Raw genomic sequence first — 12872 nt, 5'->3', positions numbered from 1 at the left:
ATACAGTGTGGAAACAGGCCCTTCATAGAGTCATAGAGTGATACAGTGTGGAAACAGGCCCTTCATAGAGTCATAGAGTGATACAGTGTGGAAACAGGCCCTTTGGCCCAACTCGCCCACACCGGCCAACAATGTCCCAGCTACACTAGTCCCACTTGCCTGCGCTTGGTCCATATCCCTCCAAACCTGTCCTATCCATGTGCCTGTCCAACTGCTTCTTAAACGATGGGATAGTCCCAGCCTCAACTACCTCCTCTGGCAGCTTGTTCCATACACCCACCACCCTCTGTGTGGAAAAGCTACCCCTCAGATTCCTAATAAATCTTTTCCCCTTCACCTTGAACCTATTTCCTCTGGTCCTCGATTCCCTACTCTGGGCAAGAGACTCTGTGCATCGACCCGATCTATTCCTCTCATGATTTTGTACACCTCTATAAGACCTCCCCTCATCCTCCTGCGCTCCATGGAATAGAGACCCAGCCTACTCAACCTCTCCCTGTAACTCACACCCTCTAGTCCTGCCAACATCCTCGTGAATCTTCTCTGCACCCTTTCATTCTGAACCCTTTATCATTGGTGTTTTGGTTACCATCCAGCTCGAGTTTGCCATTTATTTCCCAGTTACCATTCATTCTCATTTAGCATCCCATCCGCCTATTGCACCCATCCTGAATTTATCACTGGTCGCCGGTTTGTTTGGGTTTTTTTGGGGTCCATAGTTATGCTGACAAGCCAACATTAACTGCCTTCCCTACTTGTCCTTGGAACAGTCGTGGTGACCTGCCACTTTGAATGTCTCACCCCTATTGACACAGTATATTGCAGAGAGAATTGTTGCACATCAGCCAAAACATTATGCCCACCTGCCTAATATGCTGTTGGTCCTCCGTGTGCAGCCCCATACGCAGCAGGGTGCGATGCACTGTGTATTGTGACACATTCCTCCCGTGACCACCATTAACATTTTCTGTGACTTGTGCCACAGTCAACCTTCTGTCGGTTCGGATCAGACGGGATAGCCTTCGTTGCCCTCGCGCATCGATGAGCCTTGGGCGCCCAACACCCTGTCTGTCGCCGGTTTGTGGTTTGTCCCTCCTCGGACCACTGTCGGTAGGTACTCACCACTGCTGACCGGGAGCACCCCACAAGCCTTGCCGTTTCACAGATGCTCTGACCCAGTCGTCTGGCCATAACAATTTGGCCCTTGTCAAAGTCGCTCAGGTCTTTACTCCTGCCTATTTCTCCTGCATCCAACACATCAACTTCAAGAACTGACTGTTCACTTGCTGCCTAATATATCCCACCCCTTGACAGGTGCCATTGTAATAAGATTACTCAATGTAATTCACTTCGCCTGTCAGTGGTCATAATGTTTTGGCTCATCAGTGTAGACCTAGTAGTAATGAAGGAATGATAGAGTCCTAGAGTCATACAACTTGGAGGCAGGCCCTTCGGCCCAATTTGTCCATGCCGACCACGATGTCCTATCCATGAATCACAGTGGCGCAGAGGTAGATTTGCTGCCTCACAGTGCCAAAGACCCGCGTTCGATCCTGACAATGGGTACTGTCTGTACGGAGTTTGTACGTTCTCCCTGTGACCAAGTGCGTTTTCTCCGGGTGCTCCGGTTTCCTCCCACCCTCCAAAGACGAACAGGTTTGTAGGTTAATTTGCTTCGGTAAAATTATAAATCATCCCTAATGGTGCAAGTGTACGGGGAGATCGCTGGTCGGCGCGGACTTGGTGGGCCAAAGGGCCTGTTACCATGCTGCATCTCTGAAGTTGAAAGCAGGTGGAAAAACCCAATGGGTCAGGCAGCATCTGTGGAAGGAAGTGGACAATCAATGTTTGAACAGTCTTCATCTAAACCCTTCATCCAGTGAAAGGGATCTGTCCCCAAATGTTGAAGGCCTATTTTCCTCCACAGATGCTGCCTGACCCGTTGATTTCCACCGCATGCTTTTTTTCCCTACTATTTCCAAAATATCGGCATGCCTTGTTTACTCTCTAATAGGCATTTAGTAATTACAGTGACATATTATAAGAAGTATAATCCTTCACCTTAACAAGATAATCACAAGTTCTTAGTTTCAACATAGAATCAAAATTGAGCCATTAAACATTAAGAAATGGACTCACTTTTTTTAAGAACTGCATAACAATATATAAAGGACTGTTGCTTACTGTATTTTGAAGACCTGGTTGCTGAAGTGTTATTAATGAGAACATGCTGAAAGCTTTCAAATTGTTTTTTTAAAGCAGGTCTTTACTTCTGCCTAGGGCATTGTTTACCCTGATGGTTTTTAATTAAAATATTTTCTATTACTCCCGGTATTGTGTCTCATTCCTGGCTCTCCAGTGAAAATCTTTAGTGACAGTAGAATTAATATCTTAAGGCAAAGAGAGAAAATCATTACATTCATTTTGTGTTCACTGCACTCAAGATGATCGTAAGAGATTGGAGCAAAAGTAGGCCACTCTGCCCATCGAGACTGCTCTGCCAACCATCTTGGCTGATCTTGAGCGGCACGGTGGCGCAGCGGTAGAGTTGCTGCCTTACGGCGAATGCAGCGCCGGAGACCCGGGTTCCATCCCGACTACGGGTGCTGTCTGTACGGAGTTTGTACGTTCTCCCCGTGACCTGCGTGGGTTTTCTCCGAGATCTTCGGTTTCCTCCCACACTCCAAAGACGTGCAGGTTTGTAGATTAATTGGCTTAGTAAATGTAAAAATTGTCCCTAGTGGGTGTAGGATAGTGTTAATGTGTGGGGATCGCTGGTCGGTGCGGACCTGGTGGGCCGAAAGGGCCTGTTTCCACGCTGTATCTCTAAACTAAATTAAACTGGTTTACCAATAGAAGACAGGGGGTGTGAAGGGTGTTATTCTGGCTGAATGTCTGTGATCTAGGGGCTAGTGGTATCAACGGATATGGGGAGAAGGCAGGCACGGGTTACTGATTGCGGATGATCAGCCATGATCACAATGAATGGCGGTGCTGGCTCGAAGGGCCGAATGGCCTCCTCCTGCACCACCAGACTCAGTAACACCCCCTGTTATTAGGCGTCTGAACGGTCTTTCCATAAGCTAGGGTACGATCCAATAAACCTCTGCCTCATTGGGGACATTGGACTCTGCCTATGGAACTGGTGCACTACAATGCTGAGAACGATATTGTGCACTGTATCATCTAACTGCACAGCATCCAAAACAAACGTTTTCACTGTACCTCGGCACACAGGACAATAATAGTGTCATAGTCATACAACATGGAAACAAGTCCTTTGGCCAACTAGTCATGCCAACCAAGATGCCCCATCTAAGCTAGTCCCATTTGCCTGCATCTAGCCATGTCTAAACCTTTCCTATCCATGTATCTGTCCAAGTGTCTTTTAAATGCTGTTATAGTATCTTCCTCGACTACCTCCTCTGGCAGCTCGGTCCATGTACCCATCACTCCCTGAGTGAAAAAGTTGCCCCTCAAATTCATATTAAATCTTGACCCTCCCACCGTAAACCTATGTAATCTGGTTCTTGATTATCTTACCCTGGTTAAAGACTGTGCAATAACCCCTATCTATTCCCATCATGATTTTACATTGTCACGTGTACCGAGGTACAGTGTAAAGCTTTCGTTGCGTGCTAACCAGTCAGCTGAAAGACAATACATGATTACAATCAATGCATTTACAGTGTATAGACACATGATAAGGGAATAACGATAAGTGCAAGGTAAAGCCAGCAAAGTCCAATCAAGGATAGTCTGAGGATCATCAATGAGGTAGATAGTAGTTCAGCACTGCTCTCTGGTTGTGGCAGTCCGCGTCGAACAACGATCACCCACACACTGGTTCTACTCTACACACTTGGGACAATTTACAATTTACAGAAGCCAATTAACCTTCAAAGCTGACGTCTTTGGAGTGTGGGAGGAAACCGGAGCACCTGGAGAAAACCCACGCAGGTCACGGGGAGAAGGTACAAACTCAGTACAGACGGCACCCGTAGTCGGGATGGAACCCGGGTCTCTGGCGCCGTGTCGCCTCAGATTCTGTGAAGGTTGATATGTTGATATGTGCCTATCTAAAAGCCACTTAAACGCCACTCTCCAATCTTCCCGCACCACCTTCTCCAGGTGCTCACCTCTCTCTCTTGAAAAAACTCACCCCACACATCACCTCTAAAATACGTTCTAAGGTCCGAGGAGTACAGCACTTTGGCTCATTCTGTTTGAATCGAACATGATGCCAAGTTAAATTGTAGATGGTTTATATGCAACCAATAACATAGTTACCTCAGTACCATTAACCCCGCCTAGTTAACATCAATCATAACGCCTTCCCTTCCTGGGTACAGTTCGGTAGAGGAACGTAGCCAGTGCTTGAAGATGTATGTAATACGCTGTGATCTCATCTGCTTGCAGGTGATCCACATCCGACTGTTCCCTGCACGTCCATGTGCCCATCTTAAACGCCACTATCGTAACGGCCTCCCACCACTACCCCTGGCAGCGTGTTCCACGCCCCCACCACCCTCTGTGTAAAAAACCTGCCCCGCAAATCTATATAATAAAACTCTCGTTTGTTTGTTTGTTTGTTCCTGAACTACAGCTAACATGATAGCATGACAATTTTAGGCCCACCTTACTCACCGTCGTCCCTTTGGTGCTAATGGAAGACGTTTCATTGAAATCGGTGTTATATTTTTAAAGTTATTCACCTTTTAAAGTTTAAATCTATCTCTTAGGGAGGGAGGGGAAGGAAGGGGGGTGGGAGGGAGGATAAGGAGGGGTTCAAAGGGATGTAGTGGGGGGAGGGGAAGGTGGGGAGGGGGAGGGGGGAGGGGAGAGAGGAGGAAGGGAGGGGGGTGAGAGGGGAGTGGGGGAGGAGAGGGTGCTGCACCAATGCAGGAGAGGTTTGGGCCCAACGGGTCCACTTGGTCTGGTCTCCATTAACATTGCCCCTCTCACCTTGGACCTGTGCCCCCCAGTCTTTGACATTTGCACCCTGGGAAAAAGACTGTCTCTCCTACCTATGCCTCTCATAATTCCTCTCAGGTCTCCCTCCACTCAACCTCTGGCGCACAAGAGAAAAAAATCCGTCTGTCCAACTTTACGGAGCGGTCACGGTGGCGCAGCGGTAGAGTTGCTGCCTTCCAGCGAATGCAGCGCCGGAGACCCGGGTTCCATCCCGACTACCGGTGCTGTCTGTACGGAGTTTGTACGTTCCCCCCGTGACCTGCGTGGGTTTTCTCCGAGATCTTCGGTTTCCTCCCACACTCCAAAGACGAGCAGGTTTGTAGGTTAATGAATAAGTTTATTGGCCAAGTATGTGCAGATACAAGGAATGTGCCTTGGTGCTCCGCTCACAAATGACAACACAAACATACAGTTAACAATTAAGAATAAAGCATAACCACATCAAAACAATAAGGATACAATTGGCTTGGTAAATGTAAAAATGGTCCCTAGTGTGTGTAGGATGGTGTTAATGTGCGGGGATCGCTGGGCGGCACGGACATGGTGGGCCGAAGGGCCTGTTTCCGCGCTGTGTCTCTAAACTAAACTAAACTTTACGTTGTAGCCAATGCCCCCTAATCCATGTTCTCCTAACTGTTTAAAAGTTAAAGCTGTACCAAAGCCAACAACTGATGCAACATGATCTCATCTCTCCAACGCTTTTTTTTCCTAATGAGCGTAGTATCTGCCAATCCACACGGCTGACTGCTTCCCACATTTGGAAAAACACTTGTCTCAACTTAAAAGCTGAAAGCCGCTGGAAAATAGAAGTTTAAGAGCAGAGAGGCAAACAATGTGCTGGAGGAACTCAGCGGGTCAGGCAGCATCCATGGGGCAGTTGCCCAATAGTAACTGTGAAGAAACTGTTCCTGAATCTGGAGGTGTGCGTTTTCACACTTCTGTACCTCTTGCCTGAAGGGAGGGGGGAGAAGAGGGAGTGGCCAGGGTGAGACTGGTACTTGATTATGCTGCTGGCCTTGCCGAGGCAGCGTGAGGTGTAGGTGGAGTCAATGGAAGGGAGGTTGGTTTGTGTGATGGTCTGGGCTGCTGGCCTTGCCGAGGCAGCGTGAGGTGTAGATGGAATGTGACTATCAGTGCCCTCTTTATCCAGTAGCACAATAGTTTGTATCTCTGTGTTCTCAAATATTGATCTGTGCTCACCAGAATTTCCAAGACTAAAGTAAAGCACTATCACATAGAAATTAAGTATTTAAGGTACCTGGCAAGATGCCTTTACAATGTTGTCAGTTCCTGCCTCCACCATCTCCTCTGGCAGTCCATTACAGACACCAACTCCACTTTGTGTGAATAATGTATCCATCAGATCCCCATTACATCTCCTCCTTCTCACCGAAAAGTCATTTGGACAGGTACATAGATAAGAAATGTTTAGAGAGATATGAGCCAAATGCGGGCAGGTGGGACTAGTGTAGATGGGACATCTTGGTCAACATAGGCAGGTTGGGCCAAAGGGCCTGTTTCCATGCTATATGGCTGAATGAGTCTATGAACTGAACTAGATCTAAACACCCCTCTAGGTCTAAACACCCCTTCAGTAGTAGACAGACACTGACAGAGAGTGCAGAGTAGATTCACGAGGTTAATTCCCGGGATAGTGGAACTGTCGTATGTTGAAAGAGTGGAGCGACTGGGCTTGTATACACTGGAATTTAGAAGGATGAGAGAGGAATCTTATGAAACATATAAGATTATTAAGGGATTGGACACACTAGAGGCAGGAAATATGTTCCCAATGTTGGGGGAGTCCAGAACCACGGGCCACAGTTTAAGAATAAGGGGTAGGCCATATAGATCGGAGATGAGGAAAAACTGTTTCACCCAGAGAGTTGTGAATCTGTGGAATTCTCTGCCACAGAAGGCAGTGGAGGCCAATTCTCTGGATGCATTCAAGAGAGAGCTAGATAGAGCTCTTAAGGATAGCGGAGTCAGGAGGTATGGGGAGAAGGCAGGAACGGGGTACTGATTGTTGATGATCAGCCATGATCACATTGAATGGCAGTGCTGGCTCGAAGGGCCGAATTGCCTACTCCTGCACCTATTGTCTATTGTCTATTGGCTCTTTATCTATGCCTCTGATACTTTTATATACATCTTTCATGTCACCTCTCAGCCTTCCTCACTCCAGAACAAACCCTCCTTATCCAATCATCTCCAATAACTCATGCCCTCCAATCCAGCCACCATCCTTGTGAATTTATGCACCCTCTCTAGCCAAATCAGATTTTTCCTGTAATATGGCAACCAGACCATCACACAATACTCCAAGTGTGACCGAACCGATGTTTTATACAACTGAAAGATGATATCCCCAACTATGCTCAATGCCTCACCGGATGAAGACTGAAACAAAAGCAGAACATGCTGGACATAGTAAGCAAGTTAAGTAAGCCTCTGGAGTTACTGTTTCAGTGATCCTTCAATAGAACAATGGGGCCATTGGCACCATTAAAGGCTTTATATAGTTTAGAGACACAGCGCGGAAACAAGCCCTTTCGGCCCACCGGGTCCACGCCAACCAGCGATCCCCGCACACTAACACTATCTTATACCCACTAGGGACAATTTTTACAATTTTTACATTTACCAAGCCAATTAACCTACAAACCTGTACGTCTTTGGAGTGTGGGAGGAAACCGAAGATCTCGGAGAAAACCCACGCAGGTCACAGGGAGAACGTACAAACTCCGTACAGACAACACCCGTAGTTGGGATGGAACCCGGGTCTCCGGCGCTGCAATCGCTGTAAGGCAGCAACTCTACCGCTGCGCCACCGTGACTGCCCAGTTTGTATTCCCAATGGTCTATTCATTGGATGATACAGGTGTTTGAAAAAGTGCATTACAAAATTAATAAGTGTATTTTCTTTGTTCGGTCACAGCATCACAAAATATTGAGGCTCTTTGGCCCATCATCTCCATTCTGGCTCTATGAAAGATCCATTAAATTAAACCCCCTCCAACTCCATTTTGTTGTGGCTCTGGATCTTATAAACATAGAAACATAGAAAAGTATGTGCAGGAGGAGGCTATTCGGCCCTTCGAGCCACCACCACCATTCAATATGATCATGGCTGATCATTCACAAGGCTGATCATTCACAATCAGTACCCCGTTCCTTCTTTTTCCCCATATTCCTTGATTCCTTTAGCCCGAAGAGCTCTATCCAACTCTCTCTTGAAAACATCCAGTGAATTGGCCTCCACTGCCTTCTGTGGCAGAGAATTCCACAGATTCACAATTCTCTGGGTGAAAAAGCTTTTCCTCATCTCAGTCCTAAATGGCCTACCCCTTATTCTTAAACTGTGACCCCTGGTTCTGGATTCCCCCAACAACGGGGACATTTTTCGTGCATCTAGCCTGTCCAATCCCTTAAGAATTTTATATGTTTCTATAAGATCCCCTCTCGTCCTTCTAAATTCCAGTGAATACAAGCCCAGTCGATCCATTCTTTCATCGTATGTCAGTCCCGCCATCCCGGGAATTAACCTGGTGAACCCACGCTGCACTCCCTCAATAGCATTAATGTCCTTCCTCAAAGTAGGAGACCAAAACTGCACACAATACTCCAGGTGTGGTCTCACCAGGGCCCTGTACAACTGCAGTAGGACCTCCTTGCTCCTAAACTCAAATCCTCTCGCTATGAAGGCCAACATGCCGTTAGCTTTCTTCACTGCGTGCTGGACCTGCATGCTTACTTTATTATTCCCGGCCAAGATGTACGATTTAAAATGCACTTCACAATAAATGCTGAGAACAGTGAAATGTTGAGGCAGTACTTGGCAAGAGAGTACTGGAACAAATGTTTTGGCATAATAGTCTGCCAAGGCATAGAAGACCTGCACGTTTTTTATCTACACAAAGACTGATCAGACCCAAAACATTGTCTGGTGTCTATCCACAGATGATGCTTGATCAAATGGGATAGACAAGGATGGAGTTAAAGGGAAAGAGAGTATAGGAAAAATTTAGAAACACGCCAGAATTAACAGGACAGAAGTCTCACAAAGCAATAGGAGAGAAAGGCCAAGTGTAATAGGAATCGATGTGGAAGCTGAAATGAGCAAAAGATTAAAAGTACTATATATGAATGCGTGAAGTATAAGAAGTAAAGTGGATGAGCTTGAGGCTCAGTTAGAGATTGGTAGATATGACATTGTGGGGATTACAGAGACCTGACTGCAGAAAGATCAGGACTGAGAACTGAATATTCAGGGTTATACATCCTATAGAAAGGACAGGCAGGTGGGCAGAGGCGGTGGGGTAGCTCTGCTGGTGAGGGATGAAATCCAGTCCCTTGTGGGGGGTGACATTGGGACTGATGAGGTAGAGTCACTGGATTGAGTTGAGGAATTGTAAAGGCAAGAAGACACTAATTGATGTCATCTACAGACCCCTAAATAGTAGCCTGGATGTAGGGTGTAAGATGCAGCAGGAGTTAAAACTGGCATGTAACAAAGGTAATGCCACTGTGGTGATGGGGGATTTCAATATGCAGGTAAACTGGGAAAATCAGGTTGGTTCTGGACCCCAAGGAATAGAGTTTGTAGAGTGCCTCTGAGATGGATTCTTAGAGCAGCTTGTAATGGAGCCTACCAGAGAAAAGGCAATTCTGGATTTAGTGTTGTCCAATGAACCAGATTTAATAAGAGAACTCGAGGTAAAGGAACCGCTTGGAGGTAGTGACCATAATATGATTAGTTTTAATTGGCAATTTGAGAAGGAGAAGGTTAAATCGGAAGTGTCAGTGTTGCAGTTGAACAAAGGGGACTATGAAGGCATGAGAGAGGAGCTGGCCAAGGTCGAATGGAAAGGGATCCTAGCAGGAATGACGGTGGAACAGCAATGGCAGAAATTTCTGGGCATAATCCAGAAGATGCAGGATCATTTCATTCCAAAGAGGAAGAAAGATTCTAAGGGGAGTAGGAGGCAACCGTGGCTGACAAGGGAAGTTAGGGATGGAATAAAACTAAAAGAAAAGATGTATAAGATAGCAAAGAGTAGCAGGAAGTCAGAGGATTAGGCAACTTTCAAAGGACAACAGAAAAGGGCAATACGGGCTGAAAAGATGAAGTACGAGGGGAAGCTGGCCAAGAATATAAAGAAGGACAGTAAAAGCTTCTTTAGGTATGTTAAGAGAAAAAGATTAGCAAAGACAAATGTGGGTCCCTTGAAGGCAGACACAGGTGAAATTATTATGGGTAACAAGGAAATGGCAGAAGAGTTGAACAGGTACTTCGGAACTAAACTAAAACTCTCTGGAAGTCATTCACAAGAGTCACACCTTGAAACATAACTGAAGGAGTAGAGTCTTGGGACTTCGTGTTGGCTGCCTTAACATGTAGACCGAAGAATAAGTTAATTTGACCCATAAGAGGTTTGTGTACATTACCTCTTAAAATTCTGCTTGTATATTTGACAGTGGCACGGTGGCGCAGCGGTAAAGTTGCTGCCTTACAGGGACCCAGGTTTCATCCCCACTACGGGTGCTGTCTGTACGGAGTTTGCACGTCCTCATCACCGCATGGGTTTTCTTCGAGACCTTCCTTTTCCACCCACATGTCAAAGACGTACAAGTTTGTAGGTTAATTGGCTTGAGTTTGTATGCTTGGTATAAGTGTAATTGTCCCTGGTGTGTGTAGGCTTGTGCTAATGTGCGGGGATCCCTGGTCGGTGCGGACTAGAATAAAAGAACAGAGAACATGGAGCACAGGAACATGTCCTTTGGCCCACAATGTCTGCCGATAAGGGTTGCCAACTGTCTCGTATTAGCCGGGATATCCCGTATGTTGGGCTAAATTGGTTTGTCACGTACGGGACCGCCCTTGTCCCGTATTAGGCCCAAGGGACGCTGTAGGCCCAGACATTGTAGGCCCGGGGGCCGCTGTAGGCCCGGACACTTCAGGCCCAAGAGCCGCTGTAGGCCCGGACACTGTAAGCCCGGACACTGTAGGCCCGGGGGCCGCTGTAGGCCCGGACACTGTAGGCCCGGACACTGTAGGCCCGGGGGCCGCTGTAGGCCCGGACACTGTAGGCCCGGGGGCCGCTGTAGGCCCGGGCAGTGTTGGCCCAGAGGCCCGGGCGCCGCCTAAAGGAAATTGGGTAGTAACCCACCTCCCGGCCCGGGCGGCCGCCATTGGTGGAGCGAGAGCACGTGGCCGCTGGCTGGGTGAGGTCACGTGGGGCGGTGACGTCACCTTGTCCCTTCTTTGGGAGTGAGGAAGTTGGCAACCCTACTGCCGACCATGATGCCAAATTAAACCGATCTCCTCTACCTGCACGGCATCCATACCCCTCCACTGCCTACATACCCATGTTCCCATCTAAAAGCTCTTCATCACCACTATCCTGTCAGGCAGTGTTGCCCTTGCCAACATGTTCCAGGCACTCTCTACTCACAATGTAAACAATCTTGTGCTGCATATCTCCCTTACTCTCTCCATCTCTGACCTTAAAATTATGCCCCCTCGTATTTGACACTCCCACCTTCGGCAAAAGGGTTTAGGTTTTTTAGTTTAGTTTAGTTTAGTTTAGTTTAGTTTAGAGATACAGCGCGGAAACAGGCCCTTCGGCCCACCGGGTCCGCGCCGACCAGCGATCCCCGCACATTAACACTATCCTACACCCACTAGGGGCAATTTTTACATTTACCAAGCCAATTAACCTACAACCCTGTACGTCTTTGGAGTGTGGGAGGAAACCGAAGATCTCGGATAAAACCCACGCAGGTCACGGGGAGAATGTACAAACTCCGTACAGACAGCGCCCATAGTCGGGAATGGAACCCGAGTCTCCGGCGCTGCATTCGCTGTAAGGCGGCAACTCTACTGCTGCGCCACCGCGCTGGTTCTGTCTGTCTACTGTATCTATACCTCTCATAACTTTGTATCAAGTCTCCGCTAGGCCTCTGATGCTCCAGGGAAAACAATCCAAGTTTGTCCAACCTCAGTTTTCAGCGCTTCAGTGCCTCAAATCAGGGCAGTGTTCTGGTAACCCTCTTCCTCAGCCTCTCCGAAGCCTCCACATCCTATAGTGGGACATGTAAAACTGCACACTATACTCCAAATTTTAAAACGAACCCGTTTTATAAACCTACAACGTTGATAATAAGTGGACAGAGATAATGTGACCTCCTACTCCTTCCCATTCCCACACTGACCTTTCTGTCCTGGGTCTCCTCCATTGTCAGAGTGAAGCTAAACGCAAATTGGAGGAACAGCATCTATCCTTAGATAGAGCTCTTAAGGATAGAGGAGTCAGGGGGTATGGGGAGAAGGCAGGAACAGGGTACTGATTGAAAATGATCAGCCATGATCACATTGAATGGTGGTGCTGGCTCGAAGGGCCAAATGGCCTCCTCCTGCACCTATTGTTTATTGTCTATCTCATATTTCGCTTGGGCAGCTTACAGCCCAGTGGTATGAACATTGATTTCTCTCACTTCAGGTAGTCCCGGCATTCCCTCTCTCTCCATCCCTCCCCCACCCAAGTCACACCAGCTTCTCGTTCTCACCCAACAAACAGCTAACAGCCTGTTTCCTTTATCATCGTTACGTTTTTTGCACATCTTTCATTCATTGTTCTTTATCTCTCCACATCATCGTCTATATACTCCAAAGACGTACAGGTATGTAGGTTAATTGGCTGGGTAAAATGTAAAAAATTGTCCCTAGTGGGTGTAGGATAGTGTTAATGTACGGGGATCGCTGGGCGGCACGGACTTGGAGGGCCAAAAAGGCCTGTTTCCGGCTGTATATATATGATATGATATGATGATATATCTCTCGTTTCCTTCTCCCCTGACTTTCAGTCTGAAGAAGGGTCTCAACCCGAAACGTCACC

This window comes from Rhinoraja longicauda, chromosome 5, assembly GCF_053455715.1.
Source record: "Rhinoraja longicauda isolate Sanriku21f chromosome 5, sRhiLon1.1, whole genome shotgun sequence".
NCBI lineage: Eukaryota > Metazoa > Chordata > Chondrichthyes > Rajiformes > Arhynchobatidae > Rhinoraja > Rhinoraja longicauda.
The sequence above is the reverse complement of the archived record's forward strand: the minus strand, read 5'-3'. Positions refer to the sequence as shown.